This window comes from Chelonia mydas, chromosome 5, assembly GCF_015237465.2.
Source record: "Chelonia mydas isolate rCheMyd1 chromosome 5, rCheMyd1.pri.v2, whole genome shotgun sequence".
NCBI classification, from domain to species: Eukaryota; Metazoa; Chordata; order Testudines; family Cheloniidae; genus Chelonia; species Chelonia mydas.
In genome coordinates this window covers 41,250,813-41,274,178 of record NC_051245.2, presented here as the reverse complement: position 1 = coordinate 41,274,178, position 23,366 = coordinate 41,250,813, and the positions used below count along the sequence as shown (strand labels likewise).

General features: G+C 42.8%; 1 protein-coding gene across 30 annotated transcripts in view; it reads right to left on the bottom strand.

The window, feature by feature from the left end:
- Positions 1 to 23,366, bottom strand: part of ERBIN (erbb2 interacting protein) — a 225,178-nt gene that overhangs the window by 139,352 nt on the left and 62,460 nt on the right. For all 30 annotated transcript variants that reach the window (XM_037902921.2, XM_037902915.2, XM_037902925.2 and 27 more), the window contains one exon: positions 6,169 to 6,222. The gene's annotated coding sequence lies outside the window, so the exon portion shown is untranslated. The remainder of the gene's footprint in view (positions 1 to 6,168; positions 6,223 to 23,366) is intronic.

Below are 23,366 nucleotides of genomic sequence, written 5' to 3'. Positions count from 1 at the left end.
AAACAATGAAGATGGCCTATAAAAGTGGGCTAGAGTGTGACTTGGGCTGAGCAAGTGGGCAAAAGGATTAAGACCTCCCTAATCCCTTATGCTCCTGGACTGGCCCTTTTGGTTCTTCCATTTGGATGTACACAAGTAAGTGCTGTGTTCCTACTACCAGCACTCCCACAGCTGGGAGTAGGTGCAGGCTTAGTTTCACCTGCCATATATTATCCAGCTCAGCTGAGCCAGTGTTGGGGGAGGGAGGAGAAGAGATAGTGGTAGTAATTTATACCAGCAGCAAATGACAATCCTCGTGCAGCAAAAGAAGAATGCAGAGAACAACAACACACTGTCCCTTGTAACTCAGGGCAGAGTGCATCTGCAATCACTAGCCCAAAGCAGTGTCTAACGCACAAATAAAGAAAGCAAAAAAACTCTTTCAATTATAATTATCTTATGCATTATTTGAAACAATGGTAGGTAAAAATACTCAGACAAGTGTCTTTGAAGACTAATTAAAAATACTGTCAGTTTAAATACAGTTATGACCACTGAGGTGTCAATATTAACTAGCATTTCCACAAACTAGAAAATCTTATTAAAACCCTCAGAGTAAACAGAAGTAGCTGTCATATTGTTTGGAAGACATACCATAGAAGTTTGTCTACAGGTTTGGTAGATACAAATAGGCAAATATTTCATTTAAATATTCTTTTTTATTTTTCAGTTGCAGACACTTTATATATCCTTACAACTTCAGGTGAAATTGGTATTTAAATTGACATCAGCCTAAAGATAGCAGACTTCCGTATTGTGGCTTTTCTATAAAATTTGGGCCACAAGCAGCAAAAAAAACAAAACTATAATGTTAATACATAATTATTAATTATATATTAATATTAATTGTCTTATATATGTTATATTAATATATGCTAATCATATATATGTATGATATATGTATGAATCTCTCTCTCTCTATATATATATATAAATAAAACATTTTAAATACTTTCAATGATCCTACATTAATAGGGCAGCACTGAACTCTTATTTCCAAGATGCAAAAGTTTTGCAGATTTGGGGGCAAAGGTGAGGAAAAGCCCTGCAAATTCTCAAATAACCTCCATGCACCTACTGCCTCACATTAAAGCCTCACAGACAGCTGCAGCGGCACAGGAGCCAGCAAACAGAGCTGTAAACAGGGGAGTTTGAGTGGGTGTTTGTAAGGGGAGTTTGGGGGGAAGACTAAGAGCCAGGAAAAGGAACCAACAGGCTAGTGAAGGGAGTGTGTGGTGCTCGCTGGGGGTTTGTTTTGCTGTGGGTGGTGGTGTTTTGGTTTGGTTTCCTGGACTAACAGGACTTCGGCAAGAAGGCTATGACAGATAGAGAGGCAGCAGTGGTAGTGACCCAAGTAGTGGAAGACACAATGAAGATAACTGGATGTAGAAGCTGCGGCATGTACATGATCCTGGAGGGGGTACCTGAAAAGAGTTTTGTCTGCATGAAGTGCTACCTGATAGAGCTGATGGAAGCAAAGATCCGAGGACTGGAGATACAGGTGGAAATTCTGGCTGAGTTTAGAAGGGGGGAAGGGGGTTGAGCGGATGATGGAGCAAAGACATGAGGAGGCTGACGGGAAAAGCTCATATTTGCAATGGGAAGCAGGACCAAAGAACTCTGAGGGGATGCTGCTAGGTGAGGAAAGGGGACAGTGGAAGCATGTGACTAAGAGAACCAGGTAGAGGAAAAGACGGGCTAGTGAAGGAGAAACAGAGCTCAGGAACAGGTTTGCAGAGTTGGAAAATGAAGGGGCACAGTAGGGGTCATTGAAGGTGAGAGGGCAAGGAAGAAGAGAAGAGCAGCTAGTCCTATTAGAAGAGAGCAAGAGTCAATGGAGATCACCCCAAATACGAGCCCCAGAAGGATACGGGATGGGTTGAAGAGGATTGCAAGGGACAATAGGAATCAGGAGGACTTGCAGCCAGAGGGAATAGGGGATAGACTGGAGAATTACACCATCACCGGGAAAAGGCAGGTCTACATGATTGGGGACTCCTTACTGAGAAGAACAGACAGGCCTGTAACAAGAGCTGATCCAGAGAACAGAAGGGCATGCTGTCTGCCGGGTGCTAAGATATGGGATGTGGACCTGAGGCTGAAGAGGATCCTAACAGGAGCAGGAAAGAATCCACTGACTGTCCTTCATGTGGGAAAAATGATATGGCTAGATTCTCACTGGAACGTATCAAGGGAGACTATGCCTGGCTGGGGAAGACGCTTAAGGAAATCGAGGCTCCGTGGCATTCTCCCTGTTCCTAGAGAAGGGCAACAAAGGTGTGATAAGATTATGATGCTCAACAGATGGCTCAGGCAGTGGTGCTATAAGGAGGGCTTTGGGATGTATGGCCACTGGGAAGCATTCATGGACAGAGGACTGTTCTCTTGGCATAGACTTCACCTGAGTAAGGAGGGAAATAGACTTCTAGGATGGAGGATGGTACAACTGATCAAGAGAACTTTAAACTAGGAATTTGGGGGAGATGGTTGGGAGATGGCTAGGTAATCTCCATGCCAGATTTTAACATTGAGAGGGAAGAAAACGAAGTAAGAAAGGATACAGCCGGGGGTATCAGAATGGACATTAGGAGGAAGGGTAGTGTACATACCAGTCTAATAGGTGATACTGGCGGTAGAATGTCTGTGCCTAATAGGGAAAAGAATGTGAGCGAAGCCAAACAGCAAAAATTAAGATGTTTGTACACTATTGAAGGGTATGTGCTATTTAGGAAAGACAGAAATAAAGGCAAAAGTGGTGGAGTAGCATTGTATATCAATGATGAGGTAGACTGAAAAGAAATAAGTGATGGAATGGATAAGACAGAGCCTGGCTGGGCAAAAAAAATCACATTGGGGAAGAAAGCTACTAGAGCCTGGCATAGTGCTTGGGGTGTGCTATAGACCGCCGGGATCCGAGTTTGATATGGATAGAGACCTCTTTAATGTTTTTAATGAAGTAAATACTAATGGGAATTGTGTGATCATGGGAGACTAACTTCCCAGATATAGACTGGAGGACAAGTGCTAGTAATAATAATAGGGCTCAGATTTTCCTGGATGTGATAGCTGATGGAGTCCTTCATCAAGTAGTTGCTGAACCGACTAGAGGGGATGCCATTTTAGATTTGGTTTTGGTGAATAGTGAGGACATCATAGAAGAAATGGTTGTAGGGGACAACCTAGGTTCAAGCGATCATGAGCTAATTCAGTTCAAACTAAATGGCAGGATAAACAAAAATAGATCTGTGACTAAGGTTTTTGATTTCAAAAGGGCTAACTTTAAAAAAAAATTAAGGAAATTAGTTAGGGAAGTGGATTGGACTGAAGAACTTGTGGATCTAAAGGCAGAGGAGGCCTGGAATTACTTCAAGTCAAAGTTGCAGAAACTATCAGAAGCCTGCATCCCAAGAAAGGGGAAAAAATTCATAGGCAGGAGTTGTAGACCAAGCTGGATGAGCAAGCATCTCAGAGAGGTGATTAAGAAAAAGCAGAAAGCCTACAAGGAATGGAAGATTGGAAGGATTAGCAAGGAAAGCTACCTTATTGAGGTCAGAACATGTAGGGATAAAGTGAGAAAGGCCAAAAGCGATGTAGAGTTAGACCTTGCAAAGGGAATTAAAACCAACAGTAAAAGGTTCCATAGCCATATAAATAAGAAGAAAACAAAGAAAAAAGAAGTGAGACCACTAAACACTGATGATGGAGTGGAGGTTAAGGATAATCTAGGCATGGCCCAATATCTAAACAAATACTTTGCCTCAGTCTTTAATGAGGCTAATGAGGAGCTTAGGGATAATGGTAGGACACCAAACGGGAAGGAGGATATGGAGGTAGATATTACCACATCCAAGGTAAAAGCCAAACTGGAACAGCTTAATGGGACTAAATCGGGGGGCCGAGATATTCTTTATCCAAGAATATTAAAGGAACTGGCACGTGAAATTGCAAGCCCATTAGCAAAAATTTGTAATGAATCTGTAAACTCAGGGGTTGTACTGTATGACTGGAGAATTGCTAACATAGTTCCTATTTTTAAGAAAGGGGATAAAAGTGATCCGGGTAACTACAGGCCTGTTAGTTTGACATCTTTAGTATGCAAGGTCTTGGAAAAAATTTTGAAAGAGAAAGTAGTTAAGGACATTGAGGTCAGTGGTAATTGGGACCAAATACAACATGGTTTTACAAAAGGTAGATCGTGTCAAACCAAAACAGATTTTTTAGACAAAGGAAACACAGTGGATCTAATTTACCTCGATTTCAGTAAGGCATTTGATACGGTTCCACGTGGGGAACTATTAGCTAAATTGGAAAAGATGGGGATCAATATGAAAAATGAAAGGTGAACAAGGAACTGGTTAAAGGGGAGACTACAACGGGTCACACTGAAAGGTGAACTGTCAGGCTGGAAGGAGGTTACCAGCGGAGTTCCTCGGGGCTCGGTTTTGGGACCAATCTTATTTAATCTTTTTATTACTGACCTTGGCACAAAAAGCGGGCATGTGCTAATAAAGTTTGCGGATGACACAAAGCAGGGAGGTATTGCCAATACAGAGAAGGACCGGGATATCATACAGGAAGATCTGGATGACCTTGTACACTGGAGTAATAGTAACAGGATGAAATTTAAGAGTGAAAAGTGCAAGGTCATGCATTTAGGGATTAACAACAAGAATTTTTGTTATAAACTGGGGACGTATCACTTGGAAGTAACAGAGGAGGAGAAGGGCCTCGGAGTATTGGTTCATCATAGTATGACTATCAGCTGCCAATGTGATACGGCCCTGAAAAAAAGCTAATGCGGTCTTGGGCTGCATCAGGCGAGGTATTTCCAGTAGAGATAAGGAAGTGTTAGTACCTTTATACAAGGCATTGGTGAGTCCTTATCTGGAATATTGTGTGCAGTTCTGATCTCCCATGTTTAAGAAGGATGAATTCAAACTGGTACAGGTACAGAGAAGGGCTGATCAGAGGATGATCAGAGGAATGGAAAACCTGTCTTATGAAAGGAGACTCTAAGAGCGTGGCTTGTTTAGCCTAGCCAAAAGAAGGCTGAGAGGAGATAGGATTGCTCTCTATGAATATATCAGAGGGATAAATACCACAGAGGGAAAAGAATTATTTAAGCTCAGTACCAATATGGACACAAGAACAAATGGATATAAACTGGCCATCAGGAACTTTAGACTTGAAATTAGACGAAGGTTTCTAACCATTAGAGGAGTGAAGTTCTAGAACAGCCTTCCAAGGGAAGCAGTGTGGGCAAAAGACATATCTGGCTTCAAGACTAAGCTTGATAAGGTTATGGAGGAGATGGGATAGCCTAATTCTGGCAAGTAATTGATCTTCAACTATTAGCAGTAGATATCCCATCACAGGCCATTGGGCATGTTAGATGGAGTGGGAGCTGAGTTACTACATAGAATTCTTTCCTGGGTGTCTGGCTGGTGAGTCTTGCCCACATGCTCAGAGTTTAGCTGATTGCCATATTTGGGGTCGGGAAGGAATTTTCCTCCAGGACAGATTGGCAGAGACCCTGGGCATTTTTCACCTTCCTCTGCAGCATGGGGCATGGGTCACTTGCTGGAGGATTCTCTGCACCTTGAAGTCTTTAAACCAATAGCTCAGACACAGGTTAGGGATTTGTTACAGGAGTGGGTGGGTGAGATTCTGTGGCCTGCATTGTGCAGGAGGTCAGACTAGATGATCCTAATGGTCTCTTCTGACCTTAAAGTCTATGATTCTAAAATATTTTTATGATCCAGAAACCATCTTTCAAACATTTATTAAAAATATTGTGAGCTTTACAATGGACAGTTAAATTCTAGGGCGGGCGTTTTCCCCTTAGTTCCCTGTATATCCTCCTTTCACATAGACAGTAACACATAAATGTGCTTAACTAGCTTGAAAACATGCATCCTTCAATTGGCTCTCAGAGCAGATATTTTTAACCTTAAAATTTGGCATCAGTTCTCATTGGAAAATATTTTAGAACAACAACAAAGGATTGATGTAGCATAAAGTCTTAAAATACATTAATTTAGTCAATCCTGTTTGAGAATTGAAAGTGTGTTTAAATATTTTAACAAACATACTGTTGGTTCAAAAGAAAAAAAACAACATGATACTTACCACTGTGTTATGTTTTTTCCCCTACTGCTTCCCTGAGCTTTCAAAGCCAACATTCTGTGAAAGGAAAAGAGACAAAAATTTACTTAATGTTCTACATAATTCGATATAAATTGTTCTTTTACATGTATTAGATCAGAGGTTCTCAAACTGTGGTCCGTAGACCACCAGTGGTCTGCGAGTTCCATTCAGGTGGTCTGCAGATAGTTCCCTCTAAGGTGCGCCCCTGGGCAGCCGCACACGAGAAAATGAAGGGCCACCCACCTAATTAGTGAAGCCGTGCAGGCATGGCTCCACTAATTAGGTTCCTGGACCCTGGAGAAGATGCACATGTAAGGTGAGGTGGTGGCCTTGGAGGGAATAGGGGGTAAGTAGGACGGGCCAGTGGACTTTCCCCAGCTCCAGGGCTGCGGCTGCCGGGGAGAGACCCACCTCTCCCCCCACGCCTCCTTCCCCGCCCCAGCTAGGGGGCTGCCACAGCAGCGGAGAGAGGGCACATCCATCGCATTAGAAAGGTCAGACTACTGATATTAAAATATGAGTTGTGTGCTTTTATTTGTAGAATAAAAAACATTAATTAAGTTTATTTTATATAGCGCTTTTATCCAAAGCGCTTTACAATAGTTAGCTAACAGTACAAACAACATTTGGAAAGATCATTAAGTGGTCCGCCGAGACCCTCAGCAATTTTCAAGTGGTCTGCAGGGGAAAAAAAAAAGTTTGAGAACCACTGTATTAGATATTTTACTTTGCATTCAGGTCATTTAAAAAAAGTCAGCTTCATTTTAAAAAAGTTGTGCTGATTGCTGAAGAACTGAGGGAACTTGAAAGGTTTTTCAGAAACGGTAGACAAAAAGTATCCCTACAGTAAAGGGCAACATCACTTTCTCCTCTACTTTAATTTTGAGTTTAGATTATTTCTACACTGTTTCTTCTATAATCCTTACCTATCATTTTTGGAATACTTAGCAAGTACCAATCCCAATATAAAAAAAGTTGAGAATTCATGATAATGATGTTGAAAGACATCTATCCTAATAAACTGAATTATATCAGCAACATTCTCTCCATGTGATTCTGAAGAAATCTATTTGAGAAGCTAAACATAAGAACTAGAAATTAATGGAGCATGACAAGATTGCACTTCACCGATGCATTTAACAACAACTTAATTTTCTACCAGCTTCCTTCTCAGCAAATGCTGGACAAGGCACATTAGATAGTTTGTTGTTTTTTTTAATTGGACCAACAAACAGTTTGTAATAAACAAGCTTTTGAACCAAAAATTGTCCCATAGGTGAAAGACATCTCTTTTTCAAATGAATTTGTGCATATTTTAAATTATTTGCTGCCCCAATAAAAAGGGCAATTTTATCTACAACAGGAATGAGCGTAGTACAATTGCCTCTAAAGAGCAATCTACCTTGTCTACTTTTTCCTTTAGATATTAGTGTTGTCAACTAAAAACATTTTCTGCAGCTGACAACAATTATGCACAAAGGAGTTCGAGTTGGTTGCTGTATCCTTTGAAGTAAGTACACGTTATGTAGATAAGAGAGTATATTTGGACCGGACAGCAACTTTATACCAATACAGAGGACTAAGATTTTACTTACTTCAATTTCAGTCTAAAACATTCCACACCAAATATTACCTATCTGAAGCTCGGGCACCCTTAGCATACAATTAAAAATAATACCATGGACATTTTGGCATTACTGCCTAAGTGTCTAAATAATTCAAAGTCAGCCACCCAAAAAAATCACAAGATTGCCTTAGAACTCATGACATTATAAAAATATTTTCTGAGTTCTTTTGTCTTATGGTTTTTGAGCCTCCGTGGTTTACAGTTTCAAACTTTACTCAAACAGCCATGAAGGCCAGAAACTATATTTTTTTAATAAAGAAAATGAAAGTGAGCTGAAATTCTCACAGACCTTGGGAGACAGGCTAGTCCTCGCGTACAGAGAGCCCCCCTACTTAAAGCAAATACTCACCAGCAACTACTCACCACACAACAAAAACACCAACCCAGGAACCAAACCCTGCAACAAACCCTGGTGCCAACTCTGTCCCATATCTATTCAAGGGACACCATTGTAGGATCTAACCATATCAGCCACGCCATCAGGGGCTCGTTCACCTGCACATCTACCAATGTGATATACGCCATCATGTGCCAGCAATGCCCCTCCTGCCATGTACATTGGCCAAACCAGACACCCTCTATGCAAAAGAATAAATGGACAAAATCTGACATCAGGAATTATAACATTCAACATAACATTTCACAGAAAGTGTTCTGAGGAAAAATTTGACGAATGGCTGTTAAAAGCTGGTATAGTTGGGGAGAGCATTATCAGCTTGACTGCATACAATATGATAGATATAGTGGGACTAAATTTAAAATTGAAGGTAAGTAGCTTGTTTACCAGTAGGAGAACACTTCAGTCTCCTTAGTCACTCAATAACAGACCTAAAAGTGGCAATTCTTCAACAACAAAAACTTTAAAAACAGACTCCAGTGTGAAACTGCAGAACTTGAATTAATTTGCAAACTGGACACCATCACATTAGTTCTGAATAAAGACTGGGAGTGGTTGGGTCATTACAAAACCTAAACCTAATTTCCTCCATAATAATTTCCCCCTACTGTTACTCACACCTTTTTGTCAACTGTTTGAAACGGGCACTCTCATTACCACTTCAAAAGTTATTTTTCCTCCCTTGGTATCCTACTGTTAATTGAATTGTCTTGTTAGACTGACTTCACACTTGGTAAGGCTCCCATCTTTTCGTGTATTTATAACTGCTCCTGTATTTTCCACTCTATGCATCTGATGAAGTGGGTTCTAGCCCATGAAAGCTTATGCCCAAATAAATTTGTTAGCCTTTAAGGTGCCAGAAGGACTCCTCATTGTTTTTGCTGAAATTCTCATGTAATCAGATGACTGCAGGAGCTGGGGTTTAACCAAAATAAACACCAAACATCATGAGCTGGTAAAACAGCTCATACCATATTTCTCCTTCTGCCTTACACTTCCACATATCATCCAGTCATCAGATTAACCTGGTTTTAAATCCAACTGTCTTCACCATGCTATCATGCCACACAGAAATCCCCCCTGCTCCGCCAACCACCTGAGCCCTTCACCAACACCCACTCAAGCATATGAGCTTTGAGAACTCCCCACAAGGGCAAAAAAATTGGGCTATTTCAGAACAGGGTGGGAGAAGAAAGAATTCCAAAGGAAGCTGGCGTTCATGTAGGACACTCTGCCAGTAGTGCCTGCTCTTTTATACCAAAGGGGATACAGGCTGAGTATCACCGCCGATCTCAACTGCAACAGTAAATACTCCAACTTCTTACAAGCAGCAGCAGCACATTAACTAACTCTATTTGAACACAGTGGTAAGATGGAAAAACGAGATGGAATATGAAAATCCATTTTTCTCTGTACATAAGTAAGTTATTTATCTGTCCTTGCTCAGCTCCTGCTTTCATACAAGCCACCAGACAGGCATAAAAATATTGTAAAATTTCAGGACTTGAAAAATTCACTCACCTACCTGCCTGTCCAACGTAGGAGTGGTTAACCAGCATTCCTCAGACTTTTATACCAGGAAGGATCAAGCTGATAATGAGCACAACAGAGTGGGCTCTACTTCTCGTTCAACTTCCTGAACCACTGCTAATGGCGCACAAAGCCCTAATCCCAACACACAAATATTTGGTGTTTTTCTTCAAGCCCCAACTTCTGGATTCTGGAAGCCACATGAGAAACCCAACTTACATTTTAAAAAAAGTTTCTAATTATCACGGCCGTAGAGAAAGACTGAAAATGTATTCTTTAAAAAGCTTAAAAATCAGAAGGGGAAAAAAATTACTTTAAAAAAATTAATGATTTTGAAGAAAATCTTAGCTCTCTGTTTCAAGTAGGAATCTTTCTGGCAGTTAATTCATTTTACTCCAACATCATCTATATTTGATGTAAGATTGCCACTTGTCCATGTTTTCCCTTCTTTGAGATAGCTTTCCCAGAAAATCTGTAAGAGTGTTCAGTTCAGACTGCCAGCTGTCCAGTTTCATGGGCTCAGGATCATCTCAGATGTCATGGGGTTTTTGTGCCTCAGAGGTGGCAAGTGGCAACTCTAATTTGATAAAACATCAACTCTATTTTTCTGTCAACCTAGTGCTGTGTACACCAGTGGTTAGATCAGCTTAGCTACAGTGCTGAGGGGTGTGGATATTTCAGATTCCAGAGTGACATAGCTGAGTCAACCTAACTTTTTAGTGTAAACCTGGCATATCTTACTCTCAATTTTAAAAAAAGTCACACCCTATTCTCCATTCAACTGTGGAGACCTTTAAGATCTTTTTATTATAATCCCCAGTTGAAATTTAGAAATAAAATTCTTGGTTGCCATTTTGACCACTTCACCCACTCTTCCCATCCGCTCTACTGGTGCCTTCTCCATCACATCAAAAACAAGCTACTTACCTTCAATTTTAAATTTAGTCCCACTATATCTATCATATTGTATGCAGTCAAGCTGATAATGCTCTCCCCAACTATACCAGCCTTTAACAACCATTCGTCAAATTTTTCCTCAAAGCTCTTTCTGTGGAAGAGGTCTGTCCAGTGAATCTAACATTTCTCAACCCTGTTGAACTATATGCGTATAAATATGTCACCATAATGCAGAAAGTTGGATCGTGTAACAACTAGAACAGGTCAAAAGTCTTTCTAAGAAGTTTTTATTTTGTTAAAAAATTTGCTCTTTCCCCATCTCCTTGATCTGGAAAGTTTTGGGGGGTGAGGGGGTGTATTTTATTTTTTTCAATGAAACCTCAGATGGTAATTTTTCATTTTTCTTTCCATTTCTCCATGTTCTCCTTTCCCTTCACTTTTGGCAAAACGGGGCAAAAATAAAGGGAAGAGAAAGGGGAAATACCCAACAACCTATAAAAACCCCAAATTTTTCTAGATAAAAATTTTTCCATTAAAAACTTTAAATAAATGAAAAAACATGTTTTTAAATTTGCAGAAAAAGTTAATTTTAAATAAAGCCTTACCATTTTTTTGGTTAGCTCTAGTAACAACAATTATTGTGTGTCACATTGAGTACCAAGTAGTAACCTGTTTCCTGAACCTGACCTGGTCCTGTTTCAGTGTCTGTGTCATCAACTCAGCCAAAGAATGCAACCATCTTTTTGGGCATGCTCAAACTTTAGTGTTGGGCACAGATACTGAATAAAATCTATAGCTTAGCGATAGGTATGGATAACCTGAGCCTTCCCATTCTTATAAAAAAAACAAAAACAACACACTACACACACACACACCTATTTAGCAAACCTTACAACTTCCAGCCAACAGTGTAACTTTTAAAGGAATTCTTCATTTATGTACTCAGTCCAAAAGCAAAATTATTTTTTTAAACTTCCAGGAAGTGTTTAGCTGTTTTTGAGTTTGCTAATTCATTTTTAATAATGCCTATTGTCATAATGAGTAGTATGACAGATCTATAGCTGCTATGTTGGTCTGACTATTATGTGGTTTACTGTATGCATATATTGAGTGACTTCAATAGCAAGACTGTCAGAAAATGCAGGCAGGGAAGAGGCCAACTCAGATAACCACCTCAGCAAACACCCATGACTCTCTTCACCAGAACGTTGCTACACCGACTGCTGCTGAGCCACCCAAACCAGCTTATCCAGGCTCAGAAAATAGAGGAGAGCAACAAGACTTGAGACTAGATAAAAAGACTCACTCACATACAGAAACGAAAAAGGAATGTGAACCTAGATTCCAAAGGTTCAGAGTCTGAGGATAAGATGACATACCAGGGTCCCCATTAAGAGTATGGTGATACTCTAGGTGAAAGACATACATATAGGCCTTTTGTTGCTTTAAAAACCTTTTCTCTTAAGTTACGCTTTGTTCCTACTGTTAAGAAAAAACAATTCTTTATTTAAAAGGAATGTCTGGGGTCACTGTATCCACGACTGTTCACAAGCTTCCAATGGGAAGAACCATAGGTACACGAACCCAACTGGACCTCCTAGGGTAAGCAAAGTTGGTCCACAGCATACTGTAGCCCAGGATCCTTCAAAAAGTGGAAGAATTAGGTGATTTCACCCCAGCAAAGATAAAGCACAAGGCCTAACACCTATGGGGATGCACTCAGATATCAGAAAATGTGCAGCTGACCTGTAACCATCACAAACAGATGTTTGATTATACAATATAAATTAGATTTACTGTTCTCAAAAACAAATCTCAAACTTTGAACAAAAAGAAGCGCGTCTCGCATCATTCCCTGAAGTGTGTTAGACTGGCCAGTTGGATCAAGTAGGAGAATCAATTCCAAAAACGGGAGCCCTCAAATATGACCAGGACCCACCCTTGGGGCACTCCGCTTGATACTGGCTGCCAACTAGACATGGAGCCATTGATCGCTACCCGTTGAGCCTGACGATCTAGCCAACTTTCTATCCACTTTATAGTGCATTCATCCAGCCCATACTTCTTTAACTTGCTGACAAGAATACTGTTGGAGACCATATCAAAAGCTTTGCTAAAGTCAAGGAACACCACATCCATTGCTTTCCCCTCATCCACAGAGCCAGTTATCTTGTCATAGAAGGCAATTAGGTTAGTCAGGCATGACTTGCCCTTGGTGAATCCATGCTAACTGTTCCTGATCACTTTCCTCTCCTCTAAGTGCTTCAGCATTGATTCCTTGAGGTTCTGCTCCATGATTTTTCCAGGAACTAAGGTGAGGCTGACTGGCCTGTAGTTCCCCAGATCCTCTTCCTTCCTTTTTTTTTTTTTTTTTTTTTAAAAAAAAGACTGGCATTACATTAGCCTTTTTCCAGTCATCCGGGACCTCCCCTGATCGCCATGAGTTTTCAAAGATAATGGCCAATGGCTCTGCAATCACATCCGCCAACTCCTTTAGCACTCTCCTCGGATGCAGCACATCCGGCCCTATGGACTTGTGCTCGTCCAGCTTTTCTAAATAGTCTCGAACCACTTCTTTCTTCACAGAGAGCTGATCACCTCCTCCCCATGCTGTGCAGCAGTCCGGGAGCTGACCTTGTTCCTGAAGACAGAGGCAAAAAAAGCATTGAGTACATTAGCTTTTTCCACATCCTCTGTCACTAGGTTGCCTCCCCCATTCAGTAAGGGGCCCACACTTTCCTTGACTTTCTTCTTGTTGCTAACATACCTGAAAAAACCCTTCTTGTTACTCTTAACATCCCTTGATAGCCGCAACTCCAAGTGTGATTTGGCCTTCCTGATTTCACTCCTGCATGCCTGAGCAATATTTTTATACTCCTCCCTAGTCATTTGTCCAATCTTCCACTTCTTGTAAGCTTCTTTTTTGTATTTAAGATCAGCAAGGATTTCACTGTTAAGCCAAGCGGGTCGCCTGCCATATTTACTATTCTTTCTACACATCGGGATGGTTTGTTCCTGCAACCTCAATAAGGATTCTTTAAAATACAGCCAGCTCTCCTGGACTCCTTTCCCACTCTTGTTATTCTCCCAGGGTATCCTGCCCATCAGTTCCCTGAGGTTGTCAAAGTCTGTTTTTCTGAAGTCCAGGGTCTGTATTCTGCTGCTCTACTTTCTTCCCTGTGTCAGGATCCTGAACTCGACCATCTCATGGTCACTGCCTCCCAGGTTCCCATCCGCTTTCGCTTCCCCTACTAATTCTTCCCGGTTTGTGAGAAGCAGGTCAAGAAGAGCTCTGCCCCTAGTTGGTTCCTCCAGCACTTGCACCAGGAAATTGTCTCCTACACTTTCCAAAATCTTCCTGGATTGTCCGTGCACCCATTTATTGCTCTCCCAGCAGATATCGGGGTGACTGAAGTCCCCCATTAGAACCAGGACCTGTGATCTAGTAACTTCTGTTAGTTGCCTGAAGAAAGCCTTGTCCACCTCATCCCCTGGTCTGGTGGTCTATGGCAGACTCCCACCACGACATCACCCTTGTTGATCACACTTCTAAAACTTAATCCAGAGACACTCAGGTTTTTCTGCAGTTTCCTACTGGAGCTCGGAGCAGTCATACTGCTCTCTTACATACAATGCAACTCCCCCACCTTTTCTGCCTTGCCTGTCCTTCCTGAACAGTTTATATCCATCCATGACAGTACCCCAGTCATGTGAGTTATCCCGCCAAGTCTCCGTTATTCCAATCACATCATAATTCCTTGACTGTGCCAGGGCTTCCAGTTCTCCCTGCTCATTTCCCAGGCTTCTTGCATTTGTGTATAAGCACTTAAGATAACTCACTGATCATCCTGCTTTCTCAGGTTTTGTTCAATATCTTCATTAATGATCTGGAGGATAGCATGGATTGCACCCTCAGCAAGTTTGCATATGACACTAAACTGGGAGGAGTTGTAGATACGCTGGAGGGTAGGAATTGGATACAGAGGGACCTAGACAAATTAGAGGATTGGGCCAAAAGAAATCTGATGAGGTTCAACAAGGACAAGTGCAGAGTCCTGCACTTAGGACGGAAGAATCCCATGCACCGCTACAGACTAGGGACCAAATGGCTAGGCAGTAGTTCTGCAGAAAAGGACCTAGGGGTTACAGTGGACGAGAAGCTGGATATGAGTCAACAGTGTGCCCTTGCTGCCAAGAAGGCTAACGGCATTTTGGGATGTATAAGTAGGGGCATTGCCAGCAGATTGAGGAACGTGATCGTTCCCCTCTATTCGATATTGGTGAGGCCTCATCTGGAGTACTGTGTCCAGTTTTGGGCCCCACACTACAAGAAGGATGTGGAAAAATTGGAGAGAGTCCAGCGGAGGGCAACAAAAATGATTAGGCGGCTGGAGCACATGACCTATGAGGAGAGGCTGAGGGGACTGGGCTTATTTAGTCTGCAGAAGAGAAGAATGAAGGGGGGATTTGATAGCTGCTTTCAACTACCTGAGAGGTGGTTCCAGAGAGGATGGTTCTAGACTATTCTCAGTGGTAGAAGAGGACAGGACAAGGAATAATGGTCTCAAGTTGCAGTGGGGGAGGTTTACTTTGACTATTAGGGAAAAAAATTTCACTCGGAGGGTGGTGAAGCACTGGAATGGGTAACCTAAGGAGGTGGTGGAATCTCCTTCCTTAGAAGTTTTTAAGGTTAGGCTTGACAAAGTCCTGGCTGGGATGATTTAGTTGGGGATTGGTCCTGCTTTGAGAAGGGGGTTGAATTAGATGACCTCCTGAGGTCCCTTCCAACCCTGATATTCTATGATTCTATGACCAGTCATGGAATGTTTAAAAAGACTTCAGAACCAAAAACAAGAATCTCAGCTGATTCTAACGAACATGAGGTATGTGGTGAGATGTGGTCTCAAAAAACAAACCCCCCCAAAAAACCACAACAGCACCCACCACACACAACACTGTCAGGTTCCAGGCCACTCAGTTTTAAGGAGAATTAAACACATTTTGAATTGTACACAAAAGAAATGGAAGACTAGTAAAGAGACTTGATCATAAGTGCTATGAACCCAACCAGCCTAAACGAATCAGAACAGCTTTTAAATTTAGTTTTTATTCTCACAGCTCACGTTAAGTTTTTAAGTAATTAAAAAGTGTTCAAGGTGCAATGCTCAAGGACAAGACATACACAAAAAGAGTAAGTTGATGACTAGAACATTAGCCTCACTAGAATCTCGTTTCAATTCCAGCTAAGTGGGTCACAAATTCAATGATCTCAGATGAATCTCTAAACTACTGTAGTACTGTCATAACCATACAGCTAAGCGTGGTCTAGAATTCCTCTTTACCTGTAAGGGGTTAAGAAGCTCAAATAACTTGGTTGGCACCTGACCAAAAGGACCAATGGGGGAAAGAAGATACTTTCAAATGGGGTGGAGGGGTGGCTTTGTGCCCTTTGTTTTGTGTGTTCCCTGGGGAAGCAGAAAAGCATCAGGTCAGAAAACTCCTTCTCCTAAAATCATCCTAAAATCAGTCTCAATATTGCAAAAAGAGTACGTAAATAAGGCAAGGCATGTTCAATTATCTTTTGTTTTTAGCTTGTGAATTTTCCCTGAGCTAAGAGGGAGATTTATCCCTGTTTTTTAAAAAAGTTCATAACTGTTCATGTGTTCCTTAGGCATTTCAGCTGCCACCTCTGCTAAGGGTCCACTGAGCTACGGCCTCAGCTCTACCATGTACTGGTCTGTAGAGATGCTGTACCCAAGGCAGGCCCTTTCAAAATTTTCTAAGAAGGCCTCTGTATCATCACCTCCCTTGTAGGTGGGGAACTTTCTGGGATGGGAAGCAGTACCTGGAGAAGGATTGCTAGGGTTGTCTGGTATATTTTGCTTAGCCCTTGCCATCTCTAACTCCCTTTCATGCTTCCTCTCTCTTTCCCTCTCTTCCTGAGCATGCTTTTGGGCCTCCACAGCTCTCTCATGGGCAGCCTCTTCTCTGGCCACTTGTGCATCAGTCTCCATCTGTCTGAGTTCCAGCTGTAGTTCATGTTCCTTCTGTCTTTCCTCAGCTTCAAATCTGGCTAATTCCAGCTTTTTCTGGACGTTACTTTCTGTCATCCTAGCCTTTCTGCACTTAGCCTAGCTTAACCCGAGAGCTAGAAAGAAAAAAGACCCACCCAGCTTGTGAATTCCCTTGCTGGATTTAACTACTCTGCACTGAAAAAAAACTATAGCTGCTCTCAGCTAAAAGAAAAAAAAATGTCCTTAAGAAAAACCAAACAAAAAAAACCAAAAGCCTCCCTGCTTTCCAAGCAGCCAAAACAGAGAGAGAGAGAGAAAAAATCTTTAATATTCTGAGGTTTGTGCTTCTGGTTCAAAATGATCCCACGGCTCACACCATGTCAGCGTTCCCTCCCCACTCTGAACTCTAGGGTACAGATGTGAGGACCCGCATGAAAGACCCCTAAGGTTATTTCTACCAGCTTAGGTTAAAAACTTCCCCGAGGCACAAATCCTTCCTTGTTCTTGGATGGGTACTGCTGCCACCACCAAATGAGTTAGAAAAGATTCAGGAAAAGAACCACTTGGAGTTCCTGTTTCCCTAAAATATCCCCCCCCAAGCTCCTTCATGCCCTTTCCTGGGGAGGCTTGAGAGTAATCTACCAACCAAACTGGTAAGCCAGATTCTTAAAAAAAAGTTAAAGAAGCACATCTGTAAAATCAAGATGGAAAGTAACTTTACAGGGTAATCAGATTCAAAACACAGAGGATTCCCCTCTCGGCAAAACTTTAAAGTTACAAAAAAAAAAAAACAGGGATAAACCTCCCTCTTAGCAAGGGGAAAATTCACAAGCTAAAAACAAAAGATCATCTAACGTGCCTTGCCTTATTTACTTACTTTTTTTGCAATATTGAGACTCATTTTAGGATGATTTTAGGAGAAGGAGTTTTTTGACCTGATGCTTCTCTGCTTCCCCAGGGAACACACAAAACAAAACTCTATGTGGACAGGGCCGGGACTCCAGACCGGCAGTGGGCTGAGCGGCTCAGCCCACTGCCAGTCTGGGGACCGGGCCACCAGCCCCACTCAGCCCACTGCTGGTCTGGGGTTCTGGCTGCCTGCCCCTTGCCAGCTGGGGTCCCAGCCTCAGGCCCCGCTCAGCCCACTGCCGGCCTAGGTGAGCGGAACCCCAGGCCGGCAACAGGCTGAGCGGGCCAGTGGCGTAAGATCAGCATTTTAATTTTAAATGAAGCTTCTTAAACATTTTGAAAACCTTGTTTACATATGACAATAGTTTAGTTATATAATATATAGACTTATAGAGCGAGACCTTCTAAAAAACGTTAAAATGTATTATTGGCATGCGAAACCTTAAATTAAAGTGAATAAATGAAGACTCGGCACACCACTTCTAAAAGGCTGCCGACCCCTGCACTACACCTTCAAAAGTAAAAAGAAAACCGTATCTAGCACAAGCTTGTTCAATGGTACACTAGTTATTAGTTGTACAATACTACATATACCAATGAAACTGACAATATACAAATCCACAAAGAACTTTAATATGGCACCTGACCACTGAACTACAAAACACAATTTAAATTAAATACAACTACGATAGCTACATTAATGAAACATGACGACTGCATTTATGGTTCTCACAGCCATCATAACATTTTCCTCCTGCAACCACGTACAAAATGTTTTAGGGTTTGGGGGATTTTTAAGTTAATCTACTGTTCATGAAAGATGGGTGCAACCATAGAGACTAAAATTCTATTTATCTACAAAAAAAGGTAAAGCCGGGAGACCAGCACTGCAACCTTATATATTACACTCTACCAATGCATCTCAACCCTGTTCTGTCAGCGTCAGCTTTAAAAATAGGAGAGGTTAGTTCAGTCCTTATGCTCCATCAACTCTTTCCATCTGCAGAGACTGTACATAAAACAAGTGATTAGTGCCTCTAACACTGACAGTTTTGTAGTGTGAATACTTGTCCACTGAACTAAGACCATCAACTGGATCACAACCTTTAGTAAAGCAGTTAACTAAGGCATGGTCTACACTACAGAGTTAGGTCAACGGAAGCTGCCTTTCGTCAACCTAACTATGGAAGTGTCTACACTAAAATTTCACTCCTGCTGACGTAACTGCCCCCTACACTGACTTCATAATTTCACTTCCATGAGGTGTGTCGAGTGTAGGTCAACGTAGTTAGGCCAAAGCAGTGTCAGTGTAGATACTGCATTTCTTATACTGATTTTAGTAGCCTCCAAGAGGTGTCCCACAATGCCCCACCTTCACCGTTTTGAACTCCACTGCCCAGTGCAAGGTACACAGGAAGCCGCCCTTTAAAGCCCTGCAAAATTTTGCGGCAGCATTTCCTGTTTCTCTTGGAGAGCTCACCTAGCAACTACGCAACTGACCATTCTAGAACCCCCAAAGTAGCATGACACATCTATTTATTTACTCTTCTTTACTTATGGAACAAGAGATAGTGAAATAGCAACTCTACCTCTACAGATTATCTGCTTTTCATTCCCCTGTAGAGTTAGGAAGAGGAGCCCTGCAGAACAGTTTATGTGCATGAGGATGTCCTATGAATCCTCCATAGAGATCTTGAGGAAACTTTCCTGGAGGCAGTCTGCAATCCTTTACCAAAGATTTCTGGGGAGGGCTACCTTATTTCTTCCATCACAGTAGGACACTGTCCCACACCATTCACCAATTATAATCAGCACGTGCCACTGCATCACGTAGGTTAGCAGCATATGGCCTTGGTCTGCAGTTGGATGCCTGCCAGAGCTATTCCCTTTCCACCTACATTATCCTCAAGAAAGAGGTACCAGCTAGAATCACCACCATCTGATGAAAATGGTGCCAGGATTCAGTTTAACTGCCCTATTGGCATATACTCATGCCCGTGACATGGGATGACATCAGGCCCACCAACAGCAATTCCGGGCCCCAGGGCAGAACAGTCAATGGGCCCCCACACACACACAAGCCATGCTCACACGGATGCAGTCCATCTGACATTTGGGCACACACTTCTGGCACAGCCAGGGCTTCCACATGCCTGCCTGGTACGGTTGCCAACCGTCTAATTGCGCAAACTCAAAGATCCTTGCCCCACCCCTTCCCTGCAGCCACGTCCCTGTCCCGCCCCTTCTCCAAGGCCCCACCCCCTGCTCACTCCATCCCCCCCTCCCTCCATCACTCATTCTCCCCCACCCTCACTCACTTTCACCAGGCTGGGGCAGGGTTTGGGCTGTGGGAGGGGGTGCAGCCTCTGGGAGGGAGTTTGGGTATAGGATGGGGTGCGGGGTGCAGGCTCTGGGAGGGAGTTTGGGTGCAGGCTCTAGGCTGGGGCAGGGTGCAGGAAAGGATCAGGGGGTTGGCACTTACCTCGGGCGGCTACGAAAAAGCAACTGGCACACTCTCTGGCAGCAGCTCCTAGGCGGGGGACCCAGAAGGTCTCCGCATGTTGCTGCCTGCAGGCCAATGGGAGCTGTAGAGTTGGTGCTGTGGGGTGGGGGCAGCACATGGAGACCACCTGGTCTCCCCCCCACCAGGGGCTGTAGGGCCATTGCGGCCGCTTCTAAGAGCGGCATGGAGTGAGGGCAGGCAGGAAGAAATCTCCTGGGCCCCTGGGCAATTGTCCCTTCCCCGCCACCCCAAGAAGGCCTGGGTGACATGTTCCAACAGATCCTGCAAGCTTCTGCTGCTTCAAATATCAAGCACAGGACTTGGAGAATCACCTTCGTGGACAGCATGGCCAAGGACAGAGCAAAGAGGAGAAAGGCACAGGAAAAGGAGAAACATGCAGCAGTAGATACTAGCAAGAAAGAGACATACAGCAGACTCTTGACCACCTTCCGGTGCACAGGTCCCATGCTCGCCTCCCTCTTCAGCCCATAGAGAACTTCATTCCGGGACCTCCCTATCTTCACACCCTGCCCCTCTCACCCCTCAAACCCCCCCCCACACACACACACACACACTCCACGTGGCATCTGGGGCCGCAGCACTACCAGTACCAACCTCACCCGAGGGAAGAGCACAGGGCATCACAGCTGCACATATACTGACCTGTGAAACACGCGGTTGGTGTAGGTGTTTCTGAAATGGAAATGACTTATTTCCCCTTCAAAATACTTAATTTATTAAGCCTTTTTCAGTCATAAATATATCCGTTTGTATGGGTATGGAATAAAAGCCTATTTATGGAAACTTAAATTCATTTTTATTAGTTCACAACATATGCTGGCTGGGGCTGACATCATTCACAGATAATAGTAATGTGTGTCTTTGCAATGTTATATTACTGCACACACACCATACTCATTAAAAGGTTCATACTGGGGTGCAAGAGAGCAGGGCCAGGCAGAGCACACTACAGCAACACACATTACTGTGGTTCACTATTGAAATGGTCTCTCTCAGCCTCCCTGAGCCATACAGCTCCGCTCAGCTCTTCTTATAGCCCTGGTATCTGGCTGCTCAAATTCAGCAGACAGCCACGCCACCTCCACTCTGGTGGAAACTTTTCTCCCTGGGCTTCACAAATATTATGCAGGATACTGCAGGCAGATATAACCATTGGGATTTTTTTTCACTGAGGTCCAATCTCATGAGTAAATAATGCCAGCATCCCTTCAAACAACCAAAAGTACATTCTGCATCTCCTCAGCTTATAGTTGAAGCACTCCTTCCTGCTGTCGAGGTGACTGGTGTGCAGTTTCATGAGCCAGGGGAGTAAGGTGTAGACTGGGTCTCCCAGGATCACTAATGGCATTTCAACATCCCCAATGGTAATCCACCAGTCTGGAAAGAAAATCTCTACTTGCAACTTTCTGAAGAGTCCTGTGTTCTTAAAGATGTACACACATACACATCATGCACCTTCCCTGACCAGCCCACATTGATGTCAGTGTTCCCAGTGATCCACCAGCACGTGTATTATCATAGAAAAGTAACTCTTTCTTTGACTCTTTGGCAATGTGGTCTGGTGCCAAAATAGGTATATGTGTGCAATCTACTGCCCCATTACTGCAAAACCATCCACTTTGTCTTTCATATTGCCCAGAGTCACAGTCCTTTGTAGCAGACGCAATAAGTGGCCTTGCACACTTGCATCACAATAGCGTCCACCAGTGGATTTCCAAACTTCAAATTGACTCCTGACTGATCGGTAGCAAATCAGGCATTGTAAGTTTCCACAGACTGATCACCACTCGCTTCTCCACTGTCAGTGCAGTGTCATTTTGGAGTCACTGCGCCAGAGGGCTGGGGCGATCTCTGCACACAGATCCAGGAATGTGGCTTTGTGCATCCAAAAGTTCTGCAGCCACCGGTAGTCATCCCAAATCTGCATGATAATGCAATCCCACAAGTCAGTTCTTCTTTCTCAGGACCAGAACCAGCGGCTCCATCATCTGCACCTATTCCATGAATGCCACCAACAACTTTGAATTGTTTCTATGTCCCACAGCAATCTAGCCTCGAAGAAATTGTTCTGTTCCCCAGAGCTCCTCTGGTAGCTCTGCAAATACTGCAAGATTAGGCACCCCATGCTCGCAAAGCTCATCAGAATAGTGCAGAGCTGTGCAGGATTCACGCTTCTGCCACAGATGGCAGACAATGAGGAGGGACACACGAGTTTGCGGGGTTTTTGAAAAGATGCATGAAGCATTATGGGATGGAGAACACTGCATTATGGAACATTGAAATTATGTTCCCAGTCGTCACCTAATTTTGTAATGTAGACGAGCCCTAGGTCTTCTCATTTTTGCTCCTAGTCTAATTAAAGAAATGCAACTGATTACAATGGGAGCAGGATGGAGTCTTTAAAGCACATGTGTGTAAACATACATACATGCAGGGGGGTCAGAGGAGAATAATCTCTAATATATGTATATGCACAATAAGGATAAACCACAATTTCTATAATAATGTTAAAACTTTGAATTTCCTGATTTGAGGCATGTACAAACTAAACCACAATGTTGTATTACTGTAGTTTTCCTGGGTATCTGGCTGGTGAAACTTGCCCATATGCTCAGGGTTCAGCTGATCACCATATTTGGGGTCGGGAAGGAATTTTCCTCCAGGGCAGATTGGAAGAGGCCCTGGAGGTTTTTCTCCTTCCTCTGTAGCATGGGGCTCGAGTCACTTGCTAGAGGATTCTCTGCTCCTTGAAGTCTTTAAACCATGATTTGAGGACTTCAATAGCTCAGACATAGGTGAGTGGTTTTTCGCAGGAGTGGGTGGGTGAGATTCTGTGGCCTGCATTGTGCAGGAGGTCGGACTAGATGATCATAATGGTCCCTTCTGACCTTAGTATCTATGAATCTATGAAAAATCCCCTTGGCAAAGTCCTCAAAGAACTGCATGCATGGTAAGTTTGAACTTCAGCAACATTATTTGTTTTAGGCAAATGCCAAAAAAGCCTCTGAACAATTTTCTTAAGGCATGAAAAAAAACTTTTAAACATTAATAATTCAAGAACAGCTGAACAGATTTTCAAACTTTCCTAAATTTCACCATGAGGCGTATAGTAATATTGAGAAACTTTACCCAAGAGTCAATTTTATGATAAATTAGAAGGCTGAAAGGGAAGACTAGAACAGAAGTGAGTTTTCTCACACTAAAGTATGCTGAAAACAGATTTCTTTATTCTAAAATAACTTTCACGTAATGCAATCTTAAAAATCAAATAAATCAATCATG